Raw genomic sequence first — 12,233 nt, 5'->3', positions numbered from 1 at the left:
CATCAGCCCATCTGATGAAGGCAATATCAACACATTTTGGACATACTCATGTTGATATTGTCTTCACTTTATCAAAGTTGAACCTTGTAAGTTCCTGAGTTGTGTATGTTATGCTTTGAAACATGCCTGTTTAACCAAAAAAAAGATCTTTACAATGTGAAAAAAATATACATGTTGGTTTGTTCAAAAACCCTTTTCTTACGTACATGTGAATGTGCTTTGCGTAAAATGTTTTATACTCAACAATGTGTGGCTTCTTCTTCCAATGCTCAATAGCAATTTTGTAGTAAGTTGGTGTTTACAGTGACAATGGGAGTTATTTACTAAAGGCAAATCCACTTTGCACTACAAGTGCAGTTTCAGTGCAGTTTCATAAGCACTTTTAAGTGTTGGAGTGCAAAGTGGATTTGCCTTTAGTAAATAACTCCCACAGTGCTTTCTAATTTGCCACAATCACGCCATTTTCATGACTCCACAAAATTCATTCATGGTGCTGAAAATTATGAATATTTTTGCCAGTAATGCATTACATACACTAACAACAAAAACAAGGTGTGTGTAGCAGACCCACAACATAATAATAGTTCGCTGAAGAAGAGCTTGTCACCTCATGTATCAAATAAATGACATTTGCACTATTGAAGAAAATGTCCAAAAAGAAAAGCCCATTGGAGAACCTAGGAGACAGCTAAAAGAAACCCAGGCAGTAAATCAAAGGAAATCTTCTTTCAGTTTAAGTTCAAAAATTGTTGATAAAATGTTTCTTAAACAGTTTTTGACATATGAATGGCCCTCTTACCCGCAAAGTACTCAACATACGTCTGTCTTACTTCGTGGGCGCTTTGGGGGGGCAAGCCAGGATGGCCAGCTTTAAGCGCCGTCAGGGTTTCTTCTTGAAGTCTGGCCTCAGGCACAACTGAGGCTACATAGTTAATTGAATTTCTCCTTAAATAGTTGTGTAGAATGCAGCATGCAAAGATTATCTGGTTAAATTTATATTCCGCCATGTTGATTGGTGTAAGGAATAGGCAGAACCGTCTGGCCATTATCCCGAAAACGTTCCCCACCACTCTTCTGGCTCTGGCCAGATGGTAGTTATAAATCCTCTGGTCTGGGGTGAGGGTCCTCATGGCTTCAAAATGGTTGGCTGGTCAGAACGAACTAACAGAAAGCACTGAAAAACAGAAAGGCCGGAGCTGAAAATCAGAAACGAGAGGACAAGAACGCACTGAAAATCAAATACATAATAGAAATACGAACCCACAAGCACAACCTGAAGAGCAGTAACGATCGGAAAAGCAGGAGCCTGAAAAGCGCCAATCGTCTGTCACCAAACTTCTACTAACATGAGGTTAGCGGAAGGAGCCCGAAGGGTGGCACACTTGCTATTGAACTTCCTCTTTCTAGTGCCATCGTATGTGTTGTACATCACCGCACTCTTGAAGTTCAGAATTTCCAACCAACTTTGTGTGACCGTGTGTATACAAGACAAGTTTGAGCCAACATCCGTCGGAAAAAAACATGGATTTTGTTGTCGGAATGTCCAATCGCGTGTACGAGGCAATAAAGAATGTATGAAATGATTAATTCTTTGACTGATTGGGCATTTTTTTATCATATTGTGTATGGCCAGTGTGAGACATAAAGGTGTTTAAACCCATCAATGCCTACCCACAATAGAAACATAACCTTCTAGTTAAGGAAATTCTTTGCTAAATAACTTTATTTTAGCCCTAATTTTGGTACTTAGTAAACAGAGCACAGCTATACTGAGATTATATAATATCATCTGTAGAGAAGCTTGCCAGAGTGCCTGGACGAGGATTCAGTTAGCCTACAGAATGGTGTTTTTGTATGAAGGTCTTGCAGTCTGTGACATAACGATGCCTCTGTTAGATTATTCACGTAATGAAATAATGTCTGTGATGATGACGATGATATTATACACCACATGGATGAATTGCCTGATTTTTAAAAACAGTTCTGTTGGAAGGCACATAAAGCACAGAGTACCTGCCTTATTTAAATCCAAACCTCAGTTTGCTTTCCCAAGAGCTGCGTTTCTGCAGCTGTCCTATACTTTGGAAGAAAAAGCAACTTTGTTGGTCCAAAAACATCATTTACGCTAAGTTTCCAGTATGTTGATATTTAGTCAGAATGGTCGATCCGGTTTAAGCAGAGCACTCAAGCTCTATGCAAATTAACAGCAAAGGATCTAAGTCTATTTATAATATGTGGAAAAGTACTGTGCATTCACACAACTGGAGCATTGAAAGAGTACAGCCAGTAAAAGTGAAAGATGGAATTAGAATTAGGTAATGAATGCTTAGAAATGTCTGCAATTAATTCTTTCTAAAATTACCCAGTAATGTGATTTGTTGCTGTATATTTAAAACCGAAAGAAGAAGAATTATTGAAGTAAACCAATCTCAAATGTGGGTAATTCAAACTGAAAACAGAGTATAACTCGAAGTTTTCTTTTAATGTCATGCCTATGGATAATTTTAGTTTCCTGTTAAATGGAGAAGCTTTCCTGTCAGTAAAACAACATTGTATGTGGGCGACAGATGGTGTTAAATGCCCCCACCCATGTTTAGGGATGGTTGTTCCATTTTGACATAGATGGCCTCTTTCATGCCTCATGTGAACCAGTTATATCCTCTGTTTAAAATCTGCGCCACACTGTCTTTGAAAAATGTTCCTTTTCCTTAAAGCTAACTAAACTCACAATTTAATGGTTTCCCAAATATAGTTCAGGTTGGAAATGTTCAAGAATGTTATTAAATCCTTAATCAATAGTATATATATGCATGGTAAGTTTTTAAATATCCCGGCCTCAAGTGAGCACAAAATGCATCAATGTTATAAAAAATGCATGCAAAACTTTATTTCATCCAGTAAAATAGAAAACATATTTTACATATGCTTATGTGGACCATGATTGTTGGTACCAGTAGCATATGTAAAATATGTTTTTTATTAGACATTTTCATGGATGAAATAAAGTTTTGTATACATTTTTTATAACAGCGATGCATTTTGTGCTCACTGGAGGGGTATTAAAAATCCTATCATGCATATATATACTATTTATCTAACTCAAGGAGGAGACCCTCCACTAGCACACCTAACACATTTTAAGCTGTAAATCTTTGATAATGCACGCCAATGTTTTTTCTGCAGTGTTTAAATTTATATTCTGCCTACTAGCATATGTGCAGTGTATGCTACATTCAAAGCATGCCACTGGTGATAACTGTCAAAGTTGCCAGTGTGCTTTTATGTTTTAGTGCAGGTGGTGATCATTGGGCACATCCTTTAGCTGGATGAGGGAATTTTTAAGTGCCAAAAAACATACCACACAAATTATTACATACATTGAAATCTTTATTACATTGCATATAAGCAAAAACTGTTTTAAAATTGATAATGACTAGTCCTTATATTGACCTGGAACATTGTAAATAGGAAAACATGTCAACACTAACTACCTCATCGCCATCTAACATAGATACTGTGTACAAATAGTAAAAATACTTTCACTCGTTTCTGATTAATTACATGTAGCAACATTTTCAACGTGTTTCGTTGTTCACTTCAGGAGACAAGAGGCAATCTAGGTTAACAACAAGCAGGTAAATATACATACAGTGTACTACTGTATACTTACCCACTTGTTTTACCACTTTTTAAGTAAATCACCCATAATGTGTTAACACAGAAAAAAAGTTTTTAAGGTGATCAGAAATGGGCCTAGCTAAATAAAAAAAGGACTAAGGATTATTCATAATGTGCATGGGGTCACAGACACACATGAAACCTGATAGAAATGTTTACTCTTCCCCAGTGTATCTAAAACCTACTAAACCCAGGACCCTGCATTCACTATACCTGGTTTCCTACAGTAAACAGAACATGTAAATGCAATTATTTTAATAAATATAAACTGCTAAATACCTTTTCTCATGAGCGGTTAGAGTAGTCTGGTGACTTGTATGAGTGTCTGGTTAAAGCTTTCTGGATGAGTTTTCATTCTCCCTTGATTGTATTATGAGGCTGCAGGACCCATGACCCTCTGTCTGGACAGTGCTGATTGGCCTTGTCCTGATCACATGCACTCTCCCATGAAAAAAAAAACTTTCTAGCAATACACACCAAACTGAGCATGTGCAGCTTGCCCCCAAGGCTCTGTATTATCAGTAGGTAGATAGGGGACTGTGGAAGAAGGCAAGATCAGAGAAGACAGGATCAAACCTTTTTACACAATGCAGAGGATTAACCCCTTAGGTTCCACAGTGAGTATAACAAACATGCTTTACTGCATATACAGGCTGATTTTACTGTTGTGGGTTTATTCGTAACACTTTGAATACTAGCTGGAGTGAGGCATTAATGTTGACTTTATCCAGCACTCAAAGAGGCATATTATTTAACAGTGTTGGCCTTTAGTGGTAATATTATAGTGGACCAGGTAATTGCCACTCTTCCTTGCTGGCGCTCCCATTTTGGCACACTGGGGACAATTTGAAGGGAAGGCGTATGTATGATGCCAATTTGATATTAAAGGCACAAAAGTCTCTGGTCTGGGGGTGAGGGTCCTCATGGCTTCAAAATGGTTGGCTGGTCAGAACGAACTAACAGAAAGCACTGAAAAACAGAAAGGCCGGAGCTGAAAATCAGAAACAAACGGACAAGAACGCACTGAAAATCAAATACATGCTCAAAATGGCACTCCCATTTTGGCACACTGGGGACAATTTGAAGGGAAGGAGTATGTATGATGCCAATTTGATACCAAAGGCACAAAAGTCTATCAAGTTCAGGCTTTTCCATAAAAAAAATAAAAAAAAACATAAGAAACAAAAAAAATACTCTGAACAAAAACAAGGCAAACAAAATATCAATGAGAAAATTGCCATCTTATTCTCCTGGAAATTAAAAATCTTTCTTACCTAATACCACTAATTAAAAGATGAGGGGACATATACCGTATTAATGGTTTAGCTCCAATGTATTGCAAGTGGGTTCAGAAGCTGGTGATTTGAACAGAATAAGGCTAACATGTACTTTCTTGTTACAGGCCACTGCTTAATATTGCAATTTTTACAATGGTATTAATAAACTCCACTAGCTTGAAATGAACCTAATATCATAAATATATGAGAAACCTTAAAACAACTCATTTAGTTTAATAAAAATAAAAATGCAAGGCAAAACGTTTGTGTGTGTATATATATATATATAATTTTTTTTTTCTCTTTTTTTTCTACAAGTAATCGCATGGCCTCTGTTCTCAGTTGCATAAGGGGCTTAAAGAGGTGGGTGGATGCGGGGGGGGGGGGGGGGGTTGTGGAGACTGCAGGGGGGTGTGCCAGCAGGAGGCAGAGAAAGAGCAGTACACTGATCTTCCCAGTGATTAGCTGGGCAGGGCGGTGTGTCAGCACAAGTCTACCTATTGGATTACAGGCAGCCTGTGCTCCTAAGTAGAATGCAAAGCAAAAAACTGACCTCACTGGGATGGATGTGCTTCCATGCCCAGGCATGGTCAGTTTCAAATAGCAAAGCAGGGGGATTGGGATGATCACCAGATATTTTACACAAAAAAAAATACAAAGAGAACAGAATACTTTTTTTACAATCAGGAGTGGTTTATTGAAGAGCACAGCAATACAGAGTGAAAAGTCACAGATGAAAAATACAGTGCCATACATGATTGACAAATCAAAGCAGGACATTAGTACCAAACCATACAATGCCAGGCAACAATAACTTCATACACTAACAGAGAGAGAAAAACAGAAAATTCACAACCCACCTGCATGAGACACCAAATAACACCTAAGGAGTTATCCATTCATCCACAAAAAGGACCGTTAATGCAGGCAGTAAGGGGGGGGGCAAAGGGAGCAGCAGAAGGGGGGGGGGGGGGGTTATCAGAAATAGGGGGAGGATGAGAAGGAATAAAAAAATAGGTAGGGGAGGAAGAAAAAGCGAGGGTGGGAGGCAGGAGCAACCAATCACATAAAACACGAGGTCCAAAGAGACCAGACTTTATCATATTTCCAGGGACAGCCGCGATTCATATATGTAAGTTCATACACTGGCAGGGCAGCATCCACCTTAGCTTCCCAGGAGGACAAACAGAATACTTTTAATACAAGCACACAGTACAGCAGGCACATATATGAAATATGAAATACTGGGGTAAAATACACTCTATATTATAACCTGTCAAGGATCATAGAACTACCTCTGACATTGTCATTTTCTGATTTTTATCCCAAAAAGTGCAGGTAACATTTAAGGTTAACATCTATTTCTCGGAGTAAGATGTAACATCTACGTTTTGAACCAGAGATATCACCGTTAACCACTTGACGACCGCCTCACGCCGATTTACGTCGGCAAGGTGGCACGGACAGGCAAAATCACGTACATATACGTGATTTGCCTTCCGCGGGTGGGGGGTCCGATCGGTCCCCCCCCGGTGCCCGAGGCGGTCGCCATTTCTTCCCGGGCGATGAGAGGTGAGGGGGAGGCCTTCCATTGTTGGCCACCCCCTCCCGATCGCTCCCGGCGAATGAGAATGCTTCCTTTCCCTCTGTAATGTAAACAGAGGGAAAGGAAGTGATGTCATCCCTCCTCGAGTCGGTCTTTTTGATCCGGCACCGAGGAGAGAAGACATCAAGTAAGTCTGCACAACACTACACTAACAGTAGAACACGCCAGGCACACTTGTCACCCCCTGATCACCCCCCGATCACCCCCCTGTACCCCCTGTCACTCTGACACCAACAGCATTTTTTTTTTTTTTTGCATTGGTGTCAGTTTGTGTCAGTTACAAGTGTTAGGGCAGTTAGGTTAGCCCCCTTTAGGTCTAGGGTACCCCCCCTTAGGTCCAGGGTACCCACCTAACCCCCCTAATAAAAGTTAACCCCTTGATTACCCCCCGTCACCAGTGTCGCTAAGCGATCGTTTTTCTGATCGCTGTATTAGTGACACAGGTGACGCTAGTTAGGGAGGTAAGTATATAGGTTCGCTATCAGTGTTTTATAGCGACAGAGACCCCCATATACTACCTGCTAAAGGTTTTAACCCCCTGATTGCCCCCTAGTTAACCCTTTCACCAGTGATCACCGTATAAGTGTTACGGGTGACGCTGGTTAGCTAGTTTGTTTTTTGTAGTTTATTACAGTTTATTACAGTTTATTATAGTTTTAGGGCACCTGCCGTTTATTACCCTATAAAGGTTTAACCCCCTAATTGCCCGGCGGTGATATAAATTACATTTTTAGGGTCAGCTTAGGTCTGCGTCGCCCCAGGCAGCGTCAGGTTAGCGCCAGTACCGCTAAAACCCACGCACGCAGCATACACCTCCCTTAGTGCTATAGTATCTGAGCGGATCGATATCTGATCCGATCAGATCTATACTCCCCAGCAGTTTAGGGTTCCCTGAAACGCAGTGTTAGCGGGATCAGCCCAGATACCTGCTAGCACCTGCGTTTTGCTCCTCGGCCCAGCCCTGCCCAGCCCACCCAAGTGCAGTATCGATCGATAACTGACACTTACAAAACACTAAGCACACATAACTGCAGCGTTCGCAGAGTCAGGCCTGATCCCTGCGATCGCTAACAGTTTTTTGGTAGCGTTTTGATACAGTCGCTGACAGTCGGGAGCTTTTTTGCCTGTGAGTCTCACTAGTGTACCCCTAAATTTAGAGCCCAAAATGGCAAATCGAAGGTACACTAGTGAAGAGGCCTACACGTTTCTGAGTATGACAGATAGTGAAGAGGAAGTCACTCATCTGTCAAGTTCAGGCTCAGAATACGAACCTGTAGAGGACAGCGGCTCCATGACAGATAGCTCTGACGACAGAGTTGTGGTCCCTGCTAAGGTCAGGCGTACCAGACCCCAATCTTCTTCTGTCCTTGAAGTGCAAGAACCGCAGGGCTCTCGTATGGAGCAGAGAAGTACTAGCGCCGCTATTCCTTCTGGTGAACTGGCAAGCACCAGCGGCCTAGTACACCCTGATCGTACATCCAGCACTGCAGTATCACGTGGTGACGTGGCGAGTCCCATAAGTGCAGTTCAAGCTGGCAAGGCGGCAAGCACTAGTAGTGTCCCGCTGCCACCAAGAAGACAAAGACAGGCCCGTCGTGCCCATAGTGCCCTTCCTGCTGCATTGGCCAATCCGAATTGGGAACCCACCACTTCTGCAGCACCCGTACTTCCCCCTTTCACTGGCCAACCCGGAATTCAGGTGGAAACAGTTGACTTTACGCCACTGGATTTTTATTCACTGTTTTTCACCGAAGATCTCTATAGATCTATTGTGGACCAAAGCAATTTATACGCTGGTCAACACATCGCCGCTAATCCCCAGTCCTCCCTTGCCAGAGATTGGAGACCAATTACGGTCTCTGAATTTAAGACCTTTCTGGGCCTTTCCCTCCTCATGGGGTTGAATAAAAAGAGTAAGTTGCGGTCATATTGGTCCACTGACCCAATTTACCATTCACCCTTGTTCTCTGCTTCCATGGCCAGGGCACGATACGAGCAGATTTTGCGGTTCATGCACTTCAACGACAATGAACTCTGTCGTCCTCGTGGAGACCCTGCATACGATCGCTCTACAAAATTCGGCCCCTCGTAAACCACTTCAACCAACGTTTTGCAGACTTGTTTACCCCCCATCAAGTTGTCTGCATTGATGAGTCCCTGATTAAATTTTCTGGCCGCTTGTCATTCAAACAGTACCTTCCCAGCAAGCGTGCCAGATACGGGGTCAAGATGTATAAGCTCTGTGACAGGGCCACAGGCTATACATATAGTTTTATGGTTTACGAGGGCAAAGATAGTCACGTAGAGCCGACAAACTGCCCTGACTACATAGGAAGCGCTGGCAAGATAGTGTGGGACTTGGTGTCACCCTTATTCGGAAAGGGGTACCACTTGTATGTGGACAATTATTATACGAGCGTGCCACTTTTTAGTCACTTGTTTGATCAGCAGATTGGAGCATGTGGCACCGTGCGACCTAATCGCCGGGGCTTTCCCCAGCGGCTTGTAGATTCCCGTCTTAGGCTGGGGGAGAGAGCCTGCTTGAAGTATAATAATTTGCTCGCTATGAAGTGGAGGGATAAGAAGAATGTTTTCGTTCTCACCTCCCTTCATGCAGACACGACGACCCAAATTCCTACGGCGACTGGTGTTGTGGAGAAACCCCTCTGTGTCCACGAATACAACCTTAATATGGGAGGGGTGGACCTCAACGACCAGTTGTTGGCGCCGTACCTAGTTGCCCGTAAGGCCAGACGCTGGTACAAAAAAGTGTCTGTTTATTTATTTCAATTGGCTTTGCTGAACGCTCATGTGCTATACAGAGCTTCAGGACAGACTGGATCCTTCCTTAAATTCCAGGAAGAGATCGTCAGAGCCCTTCTGTTTCCAGACAGTGCTCTACCTCACCTTCCCCAACCAAATGCAGTAAGCCGGCTGCATGAGCGGCATTTTCTTTATGCCATCCTGAGTACCCCTACCCAACGAGCCCCCCAAAAAAGATGTCGTGTCTGCAGCAAGCGCGGATTTAGGCGTGACACCCGGTCTTATTGTCCCTCCTGTCCTGGCAATCCTGGTCTTTGCATGGGTGAATGCTTTGAACGCTACCATACATTAGTTGAGTATTAGCGTAGGGTTCAGCACTGCACAGACTAGGCACACTAACACAGGGTCTCCCAAGATGCCATTGCATTTTGAGAGACCCAAACCTGGAACGAGTTACAAAAGTTAAAAGTTACTAAAAAAAAGTGTAAAAAAAAAAAATTAAAAAAAAAATTAAAAAAATAAAAACACAAAAAAATATATAAAATAAAAAAACCAAAAATAGTTGTTGTTTTATTGTTCTCTCTCTCTCTATTCTCTCTCTATTGTTCTGCTCTTTTTTACTCTATTCTATTCTGCAATGTTTTATTGTTATTATTTACCATGTTTGCTTTTCAGATTTTTTATACTTTACCGTTTACTGTGTTTTGTTGGTAACCATTTTATTGTTTTCAGGTACGCCATTCAGTTGCAGCGCGGATTTATTTATCTTGACAGCAACAGCGTTTGCTCCCACGATATATAAAGCCTTGACTCCAGCGCTGTCGGAGGTGATTTCACCACCACAGTTACATACTTCAGCATATATGCCGAAGCGTGGGGGCAGCAGTGGGTGGAGGAGCAATTTTCTCCTGCCTTTTGCGGGAGGATGCCCCCATGCTTCGGCATATATATATATTTTAGGCACAGGTTGCGTTAAATGTTTTATTTTTTACTATGTTTTTTTTTTTTGTATTTGCTTTGCAGGTATGGTAAGTCTTACTGTTATACTGTAATGTTACTTTGTTTTATTGTTAACCATCATTTGCTTAGCAGGTACGCCATTCAGTTGCAGCGCGGATTTATTTATCTTGACAGCAACAGCGTTTGCTCCCACGATATATAAAGCCGTGACTCCAGCGCTGTCGGAGGTGATTTCACCACCACAGTTACATACTTCAGCATATATGCCGAAGCGTGGGGGCAGCAGTGGGTGGAGGAGCAATTTGCTCCTGCCTTTTGCGGGAGGATGCCCCCATGCTTCGGCATATATATATTTTAGGCACAGGTTGCGTTAAATGTTTTATTTTTTACTATTTTTTTTTTTTTTGTATTTGCTTTGCAGGTATGGTAAGTCTTACTGTTATACTGTAATGTTACTTTGTTTTATTGTTAACCATCATTTGTTTAGCAGGTACGCCATTCAGTTGCAGCGCGGATTTATTTATCTTGACAGCAACAGCGTTTGCTCCCACGATATATAAAGCCGTGACTCCAGCGCCGTCGGAGGTGATTTCACCACCACAGTTACATACTTCAGCATATATGCCGAAGCGTGGGGGCAGCAGTGGGTGGAGGAGCAATTTGCTCCTGCCTTTTGCGGGAGGATGCCCCCATGCTTCGGCATATATAAATGGTGCATGTATGCCCATCATTAGAAGTGGGTGGATGAAGGGAGGTATTCTAATGGTGGGCATACCCACCGATCAATATCTTTTTTTCGTTCAGCCCACAGGCTGCATGAAAAAAAAGTTTACAATATATGCCTAACAAGGACCAGCAATGTACTGGTATGTTGCTGGACTTTGAGTGGTTATACCAGAATGATGCCTGCAGGTTTAGGTATCATCTTGGTATCATTCTTTTCAGCCAGCGGTCGGCTTTCATGTAAAAGCAATCCTAGTGGCTAATTAGCCTCTAGACTGCTTTTGCAAGCAGTGGGAGGGAATGCCCCCCCCCACCGTCTTCCATGTTTTTCTCTGGCTTTCCTGTCCCAACAGGGAACCTGAAAATGCAGCCGGTGATTCAGCCAGCTGACCATAGAGCTGATCAGAGACCAGAATGGCTCCAAACATCTCTATGGCCTAAGAAACCGGAAGCTACGAGCATTTCATGACTTAGATTTCGCCGAATGTAAACAGCGCCATTGGGAAATTGGGAAAGCATTTTATCACACCGATCTTGGTGTGGTCAGATGCTTTGAGGGCAGAGGAGAGATCTAGGGTCTAATAGAGCCCAATTTTTAAAAAAAAGAGTACCTGTCACTACCTATTGCTATCATAGGGGATATTTACATTCCCTGAGATAACAATAAAATTAATTAAAAAAAAATAAAAATGAAAGGAACAGTTTAAAAATAAGATAAAAAAGCAAAAAAATAATAAAGAAAAAAAAAAAAAAAAAAAGTACCCCTGTCCCCCCCTGCTCTCGCGCAAAGGCGAACGCAAGCGTCGGTCTGGCGTCAAATGTAAACAGCAATTGCACCATGCATGTGAGGTATCGCCGCGAAGGACAGAATGAGGGCAGTAATTTTAGCAGTAGACCTCCTCTGTAAATCTAAAGTGGTAACCTGTAAAGGCTTTTAAAGGCTTTTAAAAATGTATTTATTTTGTCGCCGCTGCGCGTTTGTGCGCAATTTTAAAGCATGTCATGTTTGGTATCCATGTACTCGGCCTAAGATCATCTTTTTTATTTCATCAAACATTTGGGCAATATAGTGTGTTTTAGTGCATTAAAATTTAAAAAAGTGTGTTTTTTCCCCAAAAAATGCGTTTGAAAAATCGCTGCGCAAATACTGTGTGAAAAAAAAATATGAAACACCCACCATTTCAATCTGTAGGGCATTTGCTTTAAAAAAATATATAATGTTTGGG

The sequence above is a fragment of the Aquarana catesbeiana genome, linkage group LG04 (assembly GCF_042186555.1).
Source record: "Aquarana catesbeiana isolate 2022-GZ linkage group LG04, ASM4218655v1, whole genome shotgun sequence".
NCBI classification, from domain to species: Eukaryota; Metazoa; Chordata; class Amphibia; order Anura; family Ranidae; genus Aquarana; species Aquarana catesbeiana.
This window is presented reverse-complemented; position numbering follows the sequence as displayed.